Genomic DNA, 16,403 nt, shown 5'->3' with positions numbered 1-16,403 from the left:
GGAATCATAATATCTACATTTTAAGGTTATTACAAAGATTTAATATGATAATGTGCATAAAATATCCAGCACCATGCCTTCTATACAATAAGTGTTCCATAAATGGCAAGTGCCTTTCCTTTTAAGTTGGAATATTTTTTTAGTCATTGAATGAAAGAGATATAGTTCAAACGAGCTTGAACAAAAGGAGGATGATATTGATACATGTAAATGAGTATTTCAAGACATTGCCAATCCAGGGCCGAAGCAATGTCAATAGAGTTCTGTCTCCATTCTTCATTTCAGCCCTATTTTCTCATGTGTTGGCTTCAATGTAATGATGGGATGGCTGCTGGGAATTTAGTCTACATCCTTAGCAAATGCTCTCTGAAAGGATCCAGGTATTAAATCTTAGAAGGGACGCAGATTAGTTCTGCTTGAGTTACATGCTTCCCCATTCACGGGCTTACCCATGAACTGATCACAGTGTCCCAGGAAATATGGCACAACAATGGCTCAGCCTTGTGGTTATGTGGGACACTGTGATTGACACTCCAGCCAGAACCATACAAAGTGAAGGAGAAGTTTCTTCCCAGGAAATTAACACTTTCACACAGAACAAAAAAACACTGCTGACATATCTTTCCTACTCAACTCCTGGTCGTCTGCACTTCTGTCTGGTATATCCTCCGTGATATAATCAGAGTTATCTTTATAAAATATAAAGTATATTGTGTGACTCTCAAAACCTTAAAAACCTATGCATTGAACATGGGGCCAGCATCTTGATAGAGCCCAAAGACGCACACCTATCTGACCCCAACCAACCCTCCATCCTTTCCTGCTGTGTTTAACCAATACCACCCATGTCTTTGATACACACGTTTCCCCTCTTCCTGTTCACTCAGCTCTCTCCCCAGCTTAGCGTGACCTTTTTCTCCAAGTCAGCTCAACAATGGCCAGTCTGTCTTCTAGGCTTCAATGGAATTCATTCTTTTCATTTATCCAGAACCCCTCTTCCTGTAAGAGCCTGTTTTGTTCTCACTGCTCAAAGTGTTTTCGGAAGGCTTGTCATCTCAGCAGCAGCTCAGTTCTGGTCACCGACCCAGACCAGGCAAGTCATCCATTTTGCAGCCACAATGATTGGTCCACAGATAAGTAAGTAAGCAAATTTGCCAAGTGGAGTCCTTTCTAGATTGAAGTTGGGCAAGAGTTACTCTTTCCTTCTGAGTCATTAATTTGGAATTACGTTAGCCCAAAGCTGCCAGAAAACATGTTCTTCAACACAAGGAGAAAGCTTATGTGCAGCAGGAGAAAATGAGGCCAACATGCTTCATGATCAAGGAGAATCAGAGAGATAGGCTAAGGAGTCAAAGAGACGAGAGTCTGGGTGTCCCAGACAGTGTTCCAACAGTGCCAACCCATAATCTCTGTTTAGTTTTTTTCTCTTAAACTACTTTGAACGGAGCCTCTGTTACGTGAAAGAAATTGTCTTCCAGGTCCTGCTTAAATATTTCTTTCACTAGGATGTCTTTCTGGACTGTGTCTTTATAGACCGCTTTTATTATACGGACTACTGTCTGCCTTTGAGAATGTATACATAAGTATTTAATCATTCCACTAGGTTCATTCATTTAGTAATGCTGGCCAAATGTGACCATATTTCTGACTGTGCTAGGCTGAAAGCTTGACTCCTACCCTACTTAGCATAAAGCTTGTTATAAAGTCAAGTTTTGAAAAATATTTATTTAATTGAATTGTGCAAGGTCACTGAAAGACCTTTGTGTCTTCACATTGTGCCCAGTGACATATATTTCTCTCTCCATTCTGAACTCTGCACTGATAATAGAATCACAAATGATTAAAATATTTCACTGAAAATGCAAATTTTGCAAAAAATACGTGAACTGGAGAACATGAGCTACATTCAAAGTGGAAAAAGGTTAGGTTTTCAAATAATAAACTCAAGCCATTTCCGTGTCTTACCTCTAAATAGCAGGTACAAATTGGTTTATTTGCATTTTCTTGGTTAATTACACATTTTGGAATGATCTTTCCATGTGGAAGTCATTGATAACAGGATCTAATTCCAGAGACCAAAGTGCCATTAGTTTCATTGAATTGAAGCATTTTCAGAGGTTGGAGTCACAGCCTGGGAATTAGAAATCATGGGTCTTAATTACATCTTGGCCACAGATTGGTTGTTTTTGTGGAAGCACACAATCTCAAAAAATTCAAGTGCCTGTAAAATGAAGATGAGAATCTTTGAGCCTTCAACTCAGACCTTTATAGAGTTGAATGAAATATTACCTATAAACACCTTTGAAATCCTAGGATGGCATGCATTAATTACTTTCCTAAGCCTTTAAATCCAGGGGCTATTTCAGCATTATGAACCAATAGGTAAATTGGACTATGCTCTTCTAGAGCTTTTTTAATTAAACTGATTGCTGTCTGCTCTGATTAAGATCTCTTGATACAGTGATACACAATCTAGTTGTTTGCAAAGAAATCAAAGGAATAGGGAAGAGAATGAAGCAGAACTGAACTGGGTGCCTACATTACACCATTGGGTGCTGGGCTAGCTCTTTACCTACCTTTAATCCTTAGCAAATTTTTATGAGATAGAGAAAACATTTACCCTTAGGGAAAGTAAACCTCAGATACCTCAAGTCATTTTCTTTAGGATCATGCAGGGAACAACTAAATGATGGTCTGTGTGCTGGTCTTTTGTTGAATTAATTATTATGTCAAAAGTGCTAGGCTTTTGGTTCTGGCAGACTCAGCTGTTTACTTACGACGTTTAATAAAAAGTAGGCACCCATTATGGGTGTCTTATCAAAAGCAGTGCTATATATTTGATTGTTAATTATTGCCAACCATAAAAGGAACTTTAAGCTTTAGGGTGTTTTTGCTTTATCAGAGTGGCTCATAAACTTAGAAAGTTAGCCCTTGATTTCATCTCTAATTGGGACTAGGAATTCTATGGGCAGTCATTCTTAAACTACAGGTTAGGCATCATATTCACTTTGAAATCTTGTTGAAAAACCCAACCCTGAATCTACTTCCTGTAGACTCTGACTCTGAAGGGTGTGCGTGTGTTTACAATCTCCTCTCTCAGATAGGAAATTATGACCCAAAGTGATATATTTCTCACAGAAAAGACTCAAGCCAGCTCTGTGGAGGCAGATAAATGTAGGAAACCCTATAAAACCCAAGTTCTATTTAATGTAACCTGGATTCCCTAAACTCACTTTCCAGTGGCAGATGTTTCTAAATCAGCTTCAGAATTGACCTTCATAAAACCCATTTGGCAGAGTCATCACCTGGACCCAACATGTCCTCATTTCTCGTTCTGGCGCAAGACAGAGCCAAAATAGTTAACAGAGGTGAAGAGGCAGCACTCTGGGTCAATATGTGAAGCAGCTAAAGTGAGACTCCTCTGGCAGCAAGCCAAAAACCTTACCATGAAGGAGGCTGCACCCCATTCAACCACCAGATAAGACAGGATCATACCTTCATGTTTCACTTGGCCAGTTCATAATGTACCACTCGAAAGGAAGCACGTCTGTCAGGCTCATGACTGCATTATCTGATTTCCTTCACACGGCTCCTGCCATGCCCCCATTGTGTGGGAAGTGCATTACTTGTTGGAGCAGTGAGGCTCAACCAACGTGGAGAGCAGGCCTGGGGAGATCACGGTGAAGGGCAGTGCGGCTCCACTAATGTTAGGTCTGGGGAGAGGTGGCGAGGTGTCTAACAACACAAGCCCTGCTTTGCCTCGTGCAAAGACCCAGTTGAAACGCCGGTTCAGATTTTAGTGGACAACTCTATCGGCAAAAGACAGCTAGAGTTTTCCCAAACCTGTTTCTTTAGAGCTCAGAGAAAACAGTGTTAGGAGGTAAATACTATTCTCTTAATTTCATTTATTGAAAAAAAAAAAGGTGTGTGTGTGTGTGTGTGTGTGTGTGTGTGTGCATTCATCATTCCTTGTGTTGACATGTGAACATGGAAGTCTTTTTTGGAAATAGCTGTAGGATGAGTGCTATGGGATAAAGGTATTCCGCTGATATTCTTCTTGCACGCAAGACACATAATTTAACCTGGCAGTCCTTTCCCATGGAAGCTGGCAGTCATCAAACAATATAGCATGGGTTTCTGAAGGTGATCAGGGTGTGTGAGGGTCCACGTCTTGATTTAAGAGTTTATCTACATGTAAAAGCAAATAGTCTACAGCGTAATTAAAACAATTGGTATATATTGACTCTGAGTTTGAAACAGTTTCCTATAAAGCATTATTTTTTAACTGAAATAGATATGCTAATCACATTGATTATGAAAACTGGCCTTAGAAAACCACAGGGATTATTTAAAACATGCAGAGTTTAACAAATTTAAATAGATCCAGTCATAGATGATACCCTGCTTTTCCTCATCTTCCTGCCAAAAAAAATTTCAATTCTTCGGGTGAGAATACCACATAGAAAGTACATAGCAGCTTTACTAGAGAATTTCACATGCACATTGTGTGTGTGTGTGTGTGTGTGTGTGTGTGTTTTGAGATGGAGTTTCACTCTTGTTGCCTAGGCTGAAGTGCAATGGCACCATCTTGGCTCATGTCAACTTCTGCCTCCCAGATTCAAGTGATTCTCCTGCCTCAGCCTCCCTAGTAGCTGGGATTACAGGCATGTGCCACCATGCCTGGCTAATTTTGTATTTTTTGTAGAGATGGGGTTTCTCCATATTGGTCAGGCTGGTCTCAAACTACTGACCTCAGGTGATCTACGCACCTCGGCCACCCAAAGTGCTGGGATTACAAGCATGAGCCACCATGCCTGGCCACATTCTTTTTTTAAGAGCTAAGGTCTCTCTCTGTCACCCAGGCTGGAATGCAGTGGCACAATCACCATTCACTGTAGCCGCAAACTCCTGGAGCGATCCTCCCACCTCAGTCTTCCAAGTAGCTGGAACTACAGTTGTGTGCCACTATGACCAACTTGTTTTCTTATTTTTTTTTATAGAGACAGGGTCTAGCTATGTGCTTAGGCTGGTCTTGAACTCCTGGCCTAAAGCTATCCTCCCACCTTGGCCTCCCAAAGTGCTGGGATTACAGAGGTGACCTACTGTGCTTCACATGCACTTTAAAAAATGAGCATTGAACAATAACAAGGGCTACTAATAAAAATAAATATCTATCACCTACTGAATAATTACTATGTGCCCTACATAGTGGTGTTTTACATATGTTATCTCAGTTAATTATCTCTAAAACCCTATATACTGATGAGGAAAATAAGGCCTATAGACTTCAAGGTCATAAACGAAGTGGTGGATTTGGGAACGAAACCAAAGAGGACTGATGCCTGGAACTTGGCACTGAACCATTATTCTATCTTAAAGTCACTAACACCATCAACAGAATGCAGAGATGTAGCAAAAGGAGTTAAATGGCTTGTCATTTTGATTGATCTGGGGCAAGATTTTCCAAATTCTCAGTAGGAGTTACTCAGATCACATCAAATCAGCATTAAAACAAACCAAGTAATCCTTCTTGTTTGCCAGCATGATATCAACAAAGGGTTGACCAGGGAGATTAGACTTCCAGTTAAAGTTTGTTAAAGCATGGCTGTTCCTATAAATATACAACGTAAGCATCACCCCACTGTCTAAAAGACCCCAGACATATTCCATTACAACCTCCTTAGATTACTTTTAAATTAAGATTTGCTACTTGGAAATATATTTTCATTATTTGAAAAAGTATATATATATTCAATAAAAAAACCACCTGTCACCTCATCACCCGAAGACCACTGTTTATTTTTTGTTTTTCCTCTAGTTTATTTGTATATTCTTCTAGTTCATTTCTGTGCCTGTATATGCCTACTTTTAAAATAAAAGTTAGATATGTTATAATATTTTATTTAGTCTTTTATTATCAATATATCATATACATGACGTTAATACAGTACTTGCTTCCTCTACAACAAAGTATTTGTTACAGAGTGCCATAAGAATTCACAACCTTTCTTTCCAATTTTTATTATACGAACAGAGCTATAACGATAGCATCTTGTGCATATACATAGTAACTTCTCAAGCATTGATTTCTAAAATTAAAACTACTGGATAGTGCAGTGATTGAGGACATAAATTCTGTAGCTACAACTCAGCTTCACACCTTAAGAACTGTGACATTTTGGGAAAATTATTTAGCTTCTAAGTGCCTCAATTCCTTTTCTACAAAATAAAGTTATTAGTACCTACCTCAGAGTGTGGTCATCATTTTGTTTTTTAATATACGAAAAACACTTAGAGCAGTGACTGGCACACTGCAAACACAGATATTTGTAAAATAAAAAAGTAAGTACTGGAGCAAAGGATATGCATTTTTTTTTAAGTCGGAGTTTCGCTCTTGTTACCCAGGCTGGAGTGCAATGGTGCGATCTCGGCTCACTGCAACCTCCGCCTCCTGGGATCAGGCAATTCTCCTGCCTCAGCCTCCTGAGTAGCTGGGATTACAGGCACGTGCCACCACGCCCAGCTAATTTTTGTATTTTTAGTAGAGACGGGGTTTCACCATGTTGACCAGGATGGTCTTGATCTCTTGACCTCGTGATCCACCTGCCTCATGCTCCCAAAGTATTGGGATTACAGGTGTGAGCAACTGCGCCCGGCCCAGGATATGCATCTTTTAAAAGACTTTGATAACATATAACCAAATTAACTTCCAGAAAGGGTCTACCAATAGTTATTCCCTACAGCAGCATGTAAGTGAAAGGTGCTCATTTTCCTGCCCCCATGGAATAGTGGTTATGAGGATGAGAGATCAAACCACCTTATCTGAAAATCTGGCTCAACCACGCAGTAGCTGTGTTATCTGGGAGCGCTGTTTGACCGTGCTAAACTTCTGTTTTCTTTTTTAGTAAAATGGTGACGACAATAAATATCTACCTCATAGGATTATTGTGTAGCCAAAATGAGATGATATAAAGGGCTTTACAAAGTGCCCAGTATAGAGTACGGGATCAATAAATGCTGTTAGTCCGTGTTTGCTGTGTCTTCATTTCAAAGATGTGGAAAATGAAGACCAGAAAATACGGCATCTATGGCTGAAGCACTAAGGTAATAGATCAAAATTACACAGGAAATCAAGTGAGATAAAAAGAAATATTTAGTTCTGGATGATAAATACTTTCTGCTTGACCGGCCAATATGGATATCCTTAAAAAATGTCAGGATGCGGGCCGGGCGCGGTCGCTCAAGCCTGTAATCCCAGCACTTTGGGAGGCCAAGGCGGGTGGATCATGAGGTCAAGAGCTCGAGACCATCTTGGTCAACATGGTTAGACCCCGTCTCTCTTAAAAATACAAAAAATTAGCTGGGCATGGTGGCGTGTGCCTGCAGTCCCAGCTACTCGGGAGGCTGAGGCAGGAGAATTGCCTGAACCCAGGAGGCAGAGGTTGTGGTGAGCCGAGATTGCGCCATTACACTCCAGCTTGGGTCACAAGAGCGAAACTCCTTCTCAAAATAAATAAATAAATAAATAAATAAATAAATAAATAAATAAATAAAATGTCAGGATGCCTTCCTGTGTCTAATGCTCAGCATATGTTCATCAGAAATGTGTACGGGAAGCTGAAAGGATGGTTACTAAACTCATCAGTGTGAGTGCAGAAAGGGGGGAATTTCATCTTGAAAGAAAGAATCAAGGAAAAATATTTTACAAGGAAAAATAATAGACTATGGACCAGAGTCCTTTGAATAAAATCAGTTTTCCAAGTCCCAGATGTGGAGCGAGTGATTGTGCCCAAAGCTGTCAGCAAAAGTTGTATTAGCCGCTCAGTGCAAAGCAGCAACTAAAACCATCGGACGACGAACAGAATCCCACCGATAAAATTTTCCAATGATACTTGAGTAGACGGACTGAAACTAGGTGGTGGTGTTGTTTTCGGGTACCACTGGCCACCTTTATATGACAGTTAAGAGGCAGGAATGGATGGATTCCTTAACTAGAGAATATAGAACTCCTCAGAGGAGACTTACAACACCAACGGCTTGAAAGATAAAGGATCTAACATCATTTTCATTGAAAAGTTTAAGACAGATAATTTTGTTATTTTTCTCAAGTTTGGCTAAGATTCTTATAAAGGAAAGTGTACAATGTTTTTTTTTTCTACCGAGAATGGAACTGTAGAAAATTTTAAGCTGTATCATGAAAGAGTTAAGTTAGAATAATAGAAAAGATTTTATTTGCAATATGCTGTGAAAAACACTGCAAATGATTAACAAGGAAAGCTATGCAAGATCTTCAGAAACATATAAAATAGGGCTTTTTTCTATGGGTTTCACATTATTTTTGTGGATCTTAAGTAAAGATAGGAGAATAGGCTAGGTAGATGCTCAAGGTTCCTTTCTATGATTTGACGATAAAAAAAACTTGATCCTATAAAGATTGCTCTGGTTTCTTTTCTGTTGCAGCAACCCAAGGAATAGCTGTTGCCTTGACAACAAGAGACATTCTTAGGTTCCTCATATGCTAATAGGAAAATGGCCAATTTTCTTGTTCATAAAAGAAAACTGTTGGTTAATGTGTGCATCTCTCTCTCCTTCTGTTTCTTTCTCTTCCTCTTTCTCTCCCCTACCATTACTAGCTACCCCTCAGTGAATCATAGTGAGAGGCAGAGTTAAAGTAAGAAAGGATAGAATACTTTGTATCTTCAGAAAGCCTCATTGAAACTTAAGGAACTTACTCATAAAGGAGTTTGGAGTAAGATGATGATAAGGGAACAGTAAGAAATTGGCTTTGAAAGTGGAGAGAAGAAAAAATTTGATAGTATAAAATTCTCAGCTCATGGTAGGGCATGGGCAGGCAGTAACCAGATTCCAGGATGAAGGAGTCAATATAACTTCACAGATGTGTCAACATGGGATGGCATTTGTAAGACAGTCTTTCAAAAAACTTCTTCCAACCATGTGGGTACATGGATGCAGGCAGTTCATCCACTTTTGAATATACTGACAAGATTGTACAAAGATTGAGTTTTACATAGGATTTATGTGAATAAAACCACAGAATATAGCAGAAGAACAGCAATTACTTCCACACACAATTCACCAAAGTAACAAGCAACAATGAATTCCCCCAGGGCAAGAGCAGTGGAATAATCCCTGCTTTCCCCTTTGCTACCTGCAATGTAGCCAGATACAAGCTAAGAAACAGATTGACAGCTGATAAAAAGTGCTCTGAGTAAACTTACCCATATATTATGTGGAGAGCAATAGCTCATAGAATCAAAGCCAGCCACCTCTCTGCAGTGTCTCTTAAATTAAAGCCTTAGCTGTAAGAAAGCCAAGTGTCTTAGCCCAGCAGAGGGGTGCTTTTTCCGTCTGGCAGCGTGGAAGTTCAGGCTGAAGCCTTGTTTTTGTGCTGTGTTCACGTGGATGGTGTGTACGGTTTCGTGACAAACACGTTTCCTTGTATCTGTACCCTGCATTTTTCTGTACAGTAGTTCCACGGTGGGTATGTTTTTTTGTTTGCTGTTTTCACTACTCCTTGTTACTCCAAGGATCTTTTTTGGGGGCATATTATTGTTGTTAGAAAGTATTTTTCTTCTAATTATAAGAGTAATTCATGCTTATTGTAAAGAACATAAAAAAGTTCAGGAAAGAGCAAGAAAGTACGTGAAAGATAGTGTTATTTTGAAGAGCACACTGCCAGCCAAGAAAGCCATTGCCAATATTTCTTTTACAGCTAGTGCAGCATAGGACACGGTACCTGGAATTCCTGCCCTCTCCTTCCTTATTTCCTGTGCTGAGGCCTGGACTTCTGTGGACCCCAGAGGATTTGCTGATGTTTACAAACATACAGGTACTCGTAGGTATTAGTACATACTCTGGTGCCTTAAAGGTACTCATAGGTGTTAATATATAACACACAGGTACTTGTAGGTGTTAATATATACTCTGATGCCTTAAAGAGTATGGTAGTTAGGAATGTTGGAGAATATATAAGCATTTGAAAAGTTAGGCAAAAATGTATTTACGCTTTATAAGGTGAAAACTCTGCTTCTTGTGGCACAATATGGCCGGCAGATTCAGGGTTAGGCTTTCCACCCCAAAGCCCTGGTCCCTGACATTTCCCACACAATGAGAAGGTCACCCTCCTGGCTGGCCCCGCTTTAAAAGAGTCACAAAGTCTAACCTTCTGCCTCTTTTCTCTTCCCCTATTTCATATCCTTGTTTTCCCTCATCTCCCCCATTTAGAATTATTCAATGTATGCCTATGGTCTACAAGAAAACATTCTTTGTGATCTGATACCTTTCAACTTTTCCTTCCTTATCTCATGTCATTCTCCCAAGCAAATGTTACCCCACAAAAGTCACCCTGTGGCCAGCAGTGCTTTAACTACTTGTGGTTAAACAATTACTTACACTCCACTAATTACGAGTAGTCCCTTATACTCCCCCAGCCAAGCTCAGGACTTTCTACATCATTGTCTTTTTACTGTTATCCGCACCACCTGGAATGCGCTTTCACCCAACTCTTTATGGGAACCTTTGTATCCCTATCTTAAGTTTCAGGTGAGAACCTTTTCTTCCTGGGCGCCTTCTCTGCCTCTGCTGCCGTCCCCGCTGGAGACACAGAAATGCTTGCCTTGGTGAGTCCTGACAGCCTTGCTGTACCGTGTGCACTTGGTCTGCTCCAGTTGATTTAGCGAAAGTTCTGGAAGGCAACATTCTAGTATTTCTTGTTTGCAGTGCATGTCCCCATCACTGTCTACTGAGAGCGTGTCATATATTAGGTGCTCAATGACCATTAATACAATGAACACATGAGTGTCTACTGTGTACCCAGTGCTAGGGAGCCAGTGCTAAATAAGGCGGATGCTCTCTGACTTACGTTGCTTTTAAAGTACTAGAAGACCTGGAGAAATAAAAAGGATAACATACTCAGAGGCAGGACTGTGCCATGATAGCAAAAATACAGTGTTAGGGGAGCACGTGTAGGTGAGAGAAGGTTGGCATTAACTGGGAGAATGTGAGAAGAGCACCCATGCAGAGGGGACAGATGTGTGAAAGACCGAGGTGAGAGCGAACTTGAGGGAAAAACCCACTAAGTCGGACTAGAAACCGTAGTGTTAAGGTGCAGGCGAGTGAAAGATAAGGCTGGGGAAGAGCAGGGGCCACTTCAGGAAGGTCTTATATGCCACGTTAGTGGGGCCACGGAGAGCCATGGAGATGTTTTCGTGGGGAAGGGGTGATGTACTCAGATGAAAGGTTTGGAAAAACCGCTTCAGCAGAGGTATGAAGATGATATTAGAGAGATCAATCATGGAGGTCAGGAGTCCAGATAGGAGGTCCCTTCTGTAGTTAGGTCTCCACTTGATGGTAAACTCAAGGAAAGGATAATTGTTTATGAATGAAGAACTTTACTCTGACAATGATCATATCTCAAAGAAATAAGAATTTGAAAGCTACTTCTCTTAGGAAGTTCTATCCGTTTATGGCTCATCCAGTCATTGGGTCAATGTTACTTCCTCTAGTTCGGTTAGTTATACAGAGCAGGTGTTAGCAGCGCCCCACTCTGACCTCATCTCCCAAGAAATATTTAAGTTGACTTATATTATCCACCTTGCCTATATTATAATTGATCATTTTAGTGATATAGAATTTGGGTCTTTTTCATTGTCATTCTCTCAATTAAGATCATGTGCTTTTCTATTTTGTATAACATTCTTAGGAGTAACCAATTCTGTCCTGTCTCCTTGAATTTGTTCAAAGGTAGGTAAAAGAGTTCTGTAATCCCAGCACTTTGGGAGGCTGAGGGGGGCAGATTGCCTGAGCTCTGGAGTTTGAAACCACCCTGGGCAACATGGTGAAACCCCATCTCTACTAAAATAAAAAATTACCTGGGCGTGGGGGCATGCACCTGTAATCCCAGCTACTCAGGAGGCTGAGGCAGGAGAATCACTTGAGCCTGGGAGGTGGAGGTTGCACTGAGCTGAGATTGTGCCACTGCACTCCAGCTTGGGCGACAGACTGAGACTGTCTCAAAAAAAAAAAAAAAAGAGTTAATGGAGATATGAATAAAGGAAACCATAAAATAGTCATCTGAAAGGTTACTTCTGATTTTCCTGTACTTGCATTATAATTTAACCCTTAAAGGGGTATAGTTCATCGACTAAAGGCATTTTATTAAGCCTTGGGTCAGCAGATTATGAAGACCTGTATCAAGTATAGCACTGATTAGTGACCATAGCTCTCTCAGTTTTGAATCAATGAAAAGAGTAAAAGAATTTTCAAAAAATTTGAAAGAATTTCATGAAATTATATCATAATGAACTAAATCAACATTTAATATGGTAAACTAATACAGCAATGAAAATATTCTAATCTTTAATAGTTGATGTCTACCTTATCCTTGATTTACAATGCAATGACACTTTCAAAGCATTTTGAATATGTGGGATAATAACATATTATAAATTTTCAAACTCAAAAGAGGCAAAAAATAGATAAGTTGATTCTGATTATATGTCAAGTTTAGTTGTGTTTAAATAAGAAGAATCATAAATTAATTGTTTGTAGGTTGCTGGGTGATATGGATTATTTGTGTTGACACTTAAATACAATCCCTGCTTTTTTAAAGCTTTCTGTTTTTTATGATTCACAAAGAAGCATTAATTTATATGACTAGATCAATCACTGATTCAACAAAAAACTTTGTGTTTACAAATTTTTATATACCTAAGTTTATAAGTTGATTAACAAGCTGATTTATCCATTACAATCCTGAATTTAAAGTTTTATTGCTAGTTATTATTGTTATTATGATTGCTTTAAAACAATAGCAACTAGCAAAGTTTAGAAGAATAAGAGGGACTGTGATTTTGCATCTAGATGTTTTTCATCGATTGACACAGAGTTCTGTGTGGGGCCAAAGATTTGTCATTTTAAAGTAAAAATGAACCAAGGGAAAAAAATGTTAATAGATTGTTAGGTTGATATCTGGTCCAAAATTATTTCTTGGGGGTTTTCTTCTTAAGTACATCTTAAAAGCTGCACCCAAAGATTTGGCTCAGATGTTTGGAATAATGCTCTTCATTATAATAGTAGACCTTGATGAGGGTTCTGGCTCAAAAGAAAAAAGAAAGAAAAGAAAAAAAAAAAGAGAGGGGAAAAAAAAAGACACTGTGGTACTTTACATATACAGACATGTAGCACCATCTACTGGATCAGAGTAAATGAATAAAATCAGTAAAGTGTGTTTTTCCACTAGTAAAGGTGTGGAACTCTGAATATCACAGCCTCTTAAAGCATTGGTTTAGCCAGTTCTTTTGATTTTTAGGACTATTTTACCTATATGTGAGAATACTTTCATATAAAGAGCCTTCTTTTCTTCTTTGTCTTAGGTTGTAGGAAATGGTCAAAGAAAATTGTTAGCTTTTATTTAAAGTCACTCATCTACAGAAATTAATTAGACACACATACGCGCACACACACACACACGCATACACACCTGGACCCACATATGCACACACACACACATGCATACACACCTGTACCCACATACGCATACACACACACACATGCATACACACCTGTACCCAAGTTCATTACATAATACGCATAAACATCCTTAAAAATATTATGTAAATCACATATTATTATTTTACAAGGCAGTGGTTGTTACAGGCAAAAACAAATTGTGAATGTGTATTTCCCAGAAAAGTATATTGGAAGTCTGTAATTATGGAGTTCTTTACTGTACCTCTGCATTATAAAATGTTTTTTTTAAAAAATGTAGTTGTCTCTCTTATTAGGAGAAAAAAAAAATCCATGTCCTTTCATTAATTCAGTGAGTAGTAATGAAGAGATTACTATGTGCCAGGAACAATGATGAAAACGCTGAAAAAAGTAACAATGATTTCAGAAATATTGCATGATATTTGGTTGTGGGGTAGCCTTGTGAAGTGGACATGTTTAAACATTTTTATAGATACTGGTCAAGACAATCATCAATAAAAAACCATTTTGTGTAGATGAGAAAATTGTGAAACAGGACAATTAGAGGACCCTTCTGACATTTTCCCTATAAGACTTATTTCATTATCCAAGTCATTATCTCCTTCATTATCCCTAGTGATAAAATGCGTTTCCTCAGGAGGTAGCGAGTACCTAATCAGTGGAAGCATAAAAGCACCACCTGTTGCTGATGCATATTTTGTAGTTGGGGCAATCTTGGAGGTTTCTTCTAATTCTGGGGTTATAGAAATGCTCTGAATCTGGTCATGTGCAACTATATTGAGAATTACTTACATAAAAGAAGATCTGAACAAATTGAGATATTTAAATACTTCTGGGTAGGAAGATAATATGATAAAAGTTTCAGTTCTTAAATTATTCTGTATGTTCAAGAAAATTTCAATGAAAATGCCTAGGGCCCCTTTTAAAATACACTTGACAACTTGATTCCAAAGTTCATTTGGAAGTGAAAGTGTTTGATACTAGACGGAATAGTTGTGATGGTGGAGATAGTGCATTTTGCCCTACCATACTAAAAAGCCATGCTACTTAAAACAGTGTGGCACTTTTCTAACAATAAATAAATCAGTTAAATGTGAGACATCCAGAAGCAGATCTTTGCATATATGAGAAATTAATATAAAAAGGATGCATTTCCAACCGAAGGAGAGAGATCAACTATTTAATAAGTGCTGTATTGCTATTTGTTTTGTAAAGAGTTATGAGTCTGCTTCTTCTCTCACACAAACATGCATTTCATGTGCATGACAAATTTCACTGTAGAATATGTAATTATAAAAGTACTAGGATAAATTATTGGAGACTTTTAAAATAATCTTCTGGGAAAGGCCTTCTTCAGTGTAGCATAAAACATAAAAATCACCAAAGAAAAGACGGACAGGTATAACTACATACACATGTAAAACTCTTGTCATTCGCTTGTCATATCTGTTCTCTCTACAGATTTTTATTGAGTGCTATTATGTTCCAGGCATTACTCTAGATTCTGAATACAGTGTGAACAAAGGCATATGCCTCTTGCCACTAAGCTTAAGCAAAGCATTTGTTTAAATGCATGTTTCCTGCTGTCATGGATCTTGTAGTCTAGTAGAAAAGATAGAAAATAAGCAAATGGAAACATAATTACTAATTGTGGTAAGTTGTTTGAAGGTAATTACTAAATGTGAAATGTTGCCATGAGAGGAAATAACTGGGAAAAACTGTATTGAATTAAATGGGCAGGGAAGGCCTCTCTGATTTTATATACAAACTGAAGAATATGAGGCCCTGAAAATAATATAGAACTAGCCATTAGGGAAGGAGAATGTTTTGGGAAGAAAGACCAGCATATCTGAAGACATTCCTTTTTTTTTTTTTTTTTTTTTTTTGAGACAGGGTCTCACTCTGTTGCCCAGGTTGGAGTGCAGTGGCCTGATCTTAGCTCACTGCAACCTCTGCCTCCTGAACTCAAGTGATCCTCCTACTTCAACCTCCCGAGTAGCTGTAACTACAGGCACATGCCAGCATACCTGGCTAATTGTTGTATTTTTAGTAGAGGTGAGGTTTTGCCATGTTGCCCAGGGTGGTCTTGAACTCCTGGCTTCAAGTGATTTACCCACCCTGGCCTTCCAAAGTGCTGGGATTACAGCCATGAACGACCATGCCCAAACAGTCTCTGAGGCTCTGGAAAAACAATTTTGAAAAGCCAGTGTGGCTGAAACATAGTTAGTGAAGGGAAAGATGACAAGAGGTGGGATGAGAAAAATAGGCAGCGGTCAGATCACAAAGGGCTTTGTAGACCAGTTAAGGAGTTTGGATTTAATTCTAACTAAACTGGGAGTCCATTGAAGAGTTTTAACCTGAGAGAAATTTGATTTAACCAAAGATACCCTTAAAAATGGCACAATTACTTTGGGTCAAGGTCTGGTGTGTTTCTATAAAACTAATCATACATCTATCTCTTTTAGAACGATTTTATTTAAGAAACAGGGTCTTGTTATGTTGCCCAGCTGGTCTCAAGCTCCTAGCTGAAGCAATCCTCCTGCATCAGCCTCCTGAGTAGCTAGGACTATAGGTGTGTGCCACCATGCTGGCCAAACACCTCTTATAATCAACATTTGCACTTTTCAGAATTTATTCAAGAGAAATAATAACATATATCCAAGGAAACAGCTGTACTGGAGATACAGGTTAATAATTCTGAAACTACTTTAAACGTATACAGGGGCTGAAAAAGTGAGTAAATGAATAATGGATGGTAGGAGTAAGATTTCTTATGACCAGCAGGAAAGTTATAAATAAGTAAGAAGGGAAGGCTAGTACAAGCTCTATGGTACTGGGTGAGAGTCAGAGACAGCAATATGTGCTAATGTTTAGCTTATGAATACAGAGGCAAA

The 16,403-nt window shown here is 38.9% G+C and overlaps 1 long non-coding RNA gene across 2 annotated transcripts in view; it reads left to right on the top strand.

Moving 5' to 3' along the window:
* LOC128929687 (uncharacterized) overlaps positions 1-11,759 on the top strand; it is a 205,234-nt gene extending 193,475 nt beyond the window's left edge. For both annotated transcript variants that reach the window (XR_013527020.1, XR_008476548.2), the window contains exons 5-7: positions 9,734-9,850; positions 10,558-10,640; positions 11,723-11,759. This is a non-coding gene — a long non-coding RNA (uncharacterized LOC128929687). The remainder of the gene's footprint in view (positions 1-9,733; positions 9,851-10,557; positions 10,641-11,722) is intronic.
* The last annotated feature ends 4,644 nt before the right edge of the window (positions 11,760-16,403 follow it).

Source organism: Callithrix jacchus, chromosome 15 (genome assembly GCF_049354715.1).
Source record: "Callithrix jacchus isolate 240 chromosome 15, calJac240_pri, whole genome shotgun sequence".
Lineage (NCBI taxonomy): Eukaryota > Metazoa > Chordata > Mammalia > Primates > Cebidae > Callithrix > Callithrix jacchus.
Note: the sequence above shows the minus strand (reverse complement) of the source record. Positions and strands in the feature narration are given on the sequence as shown.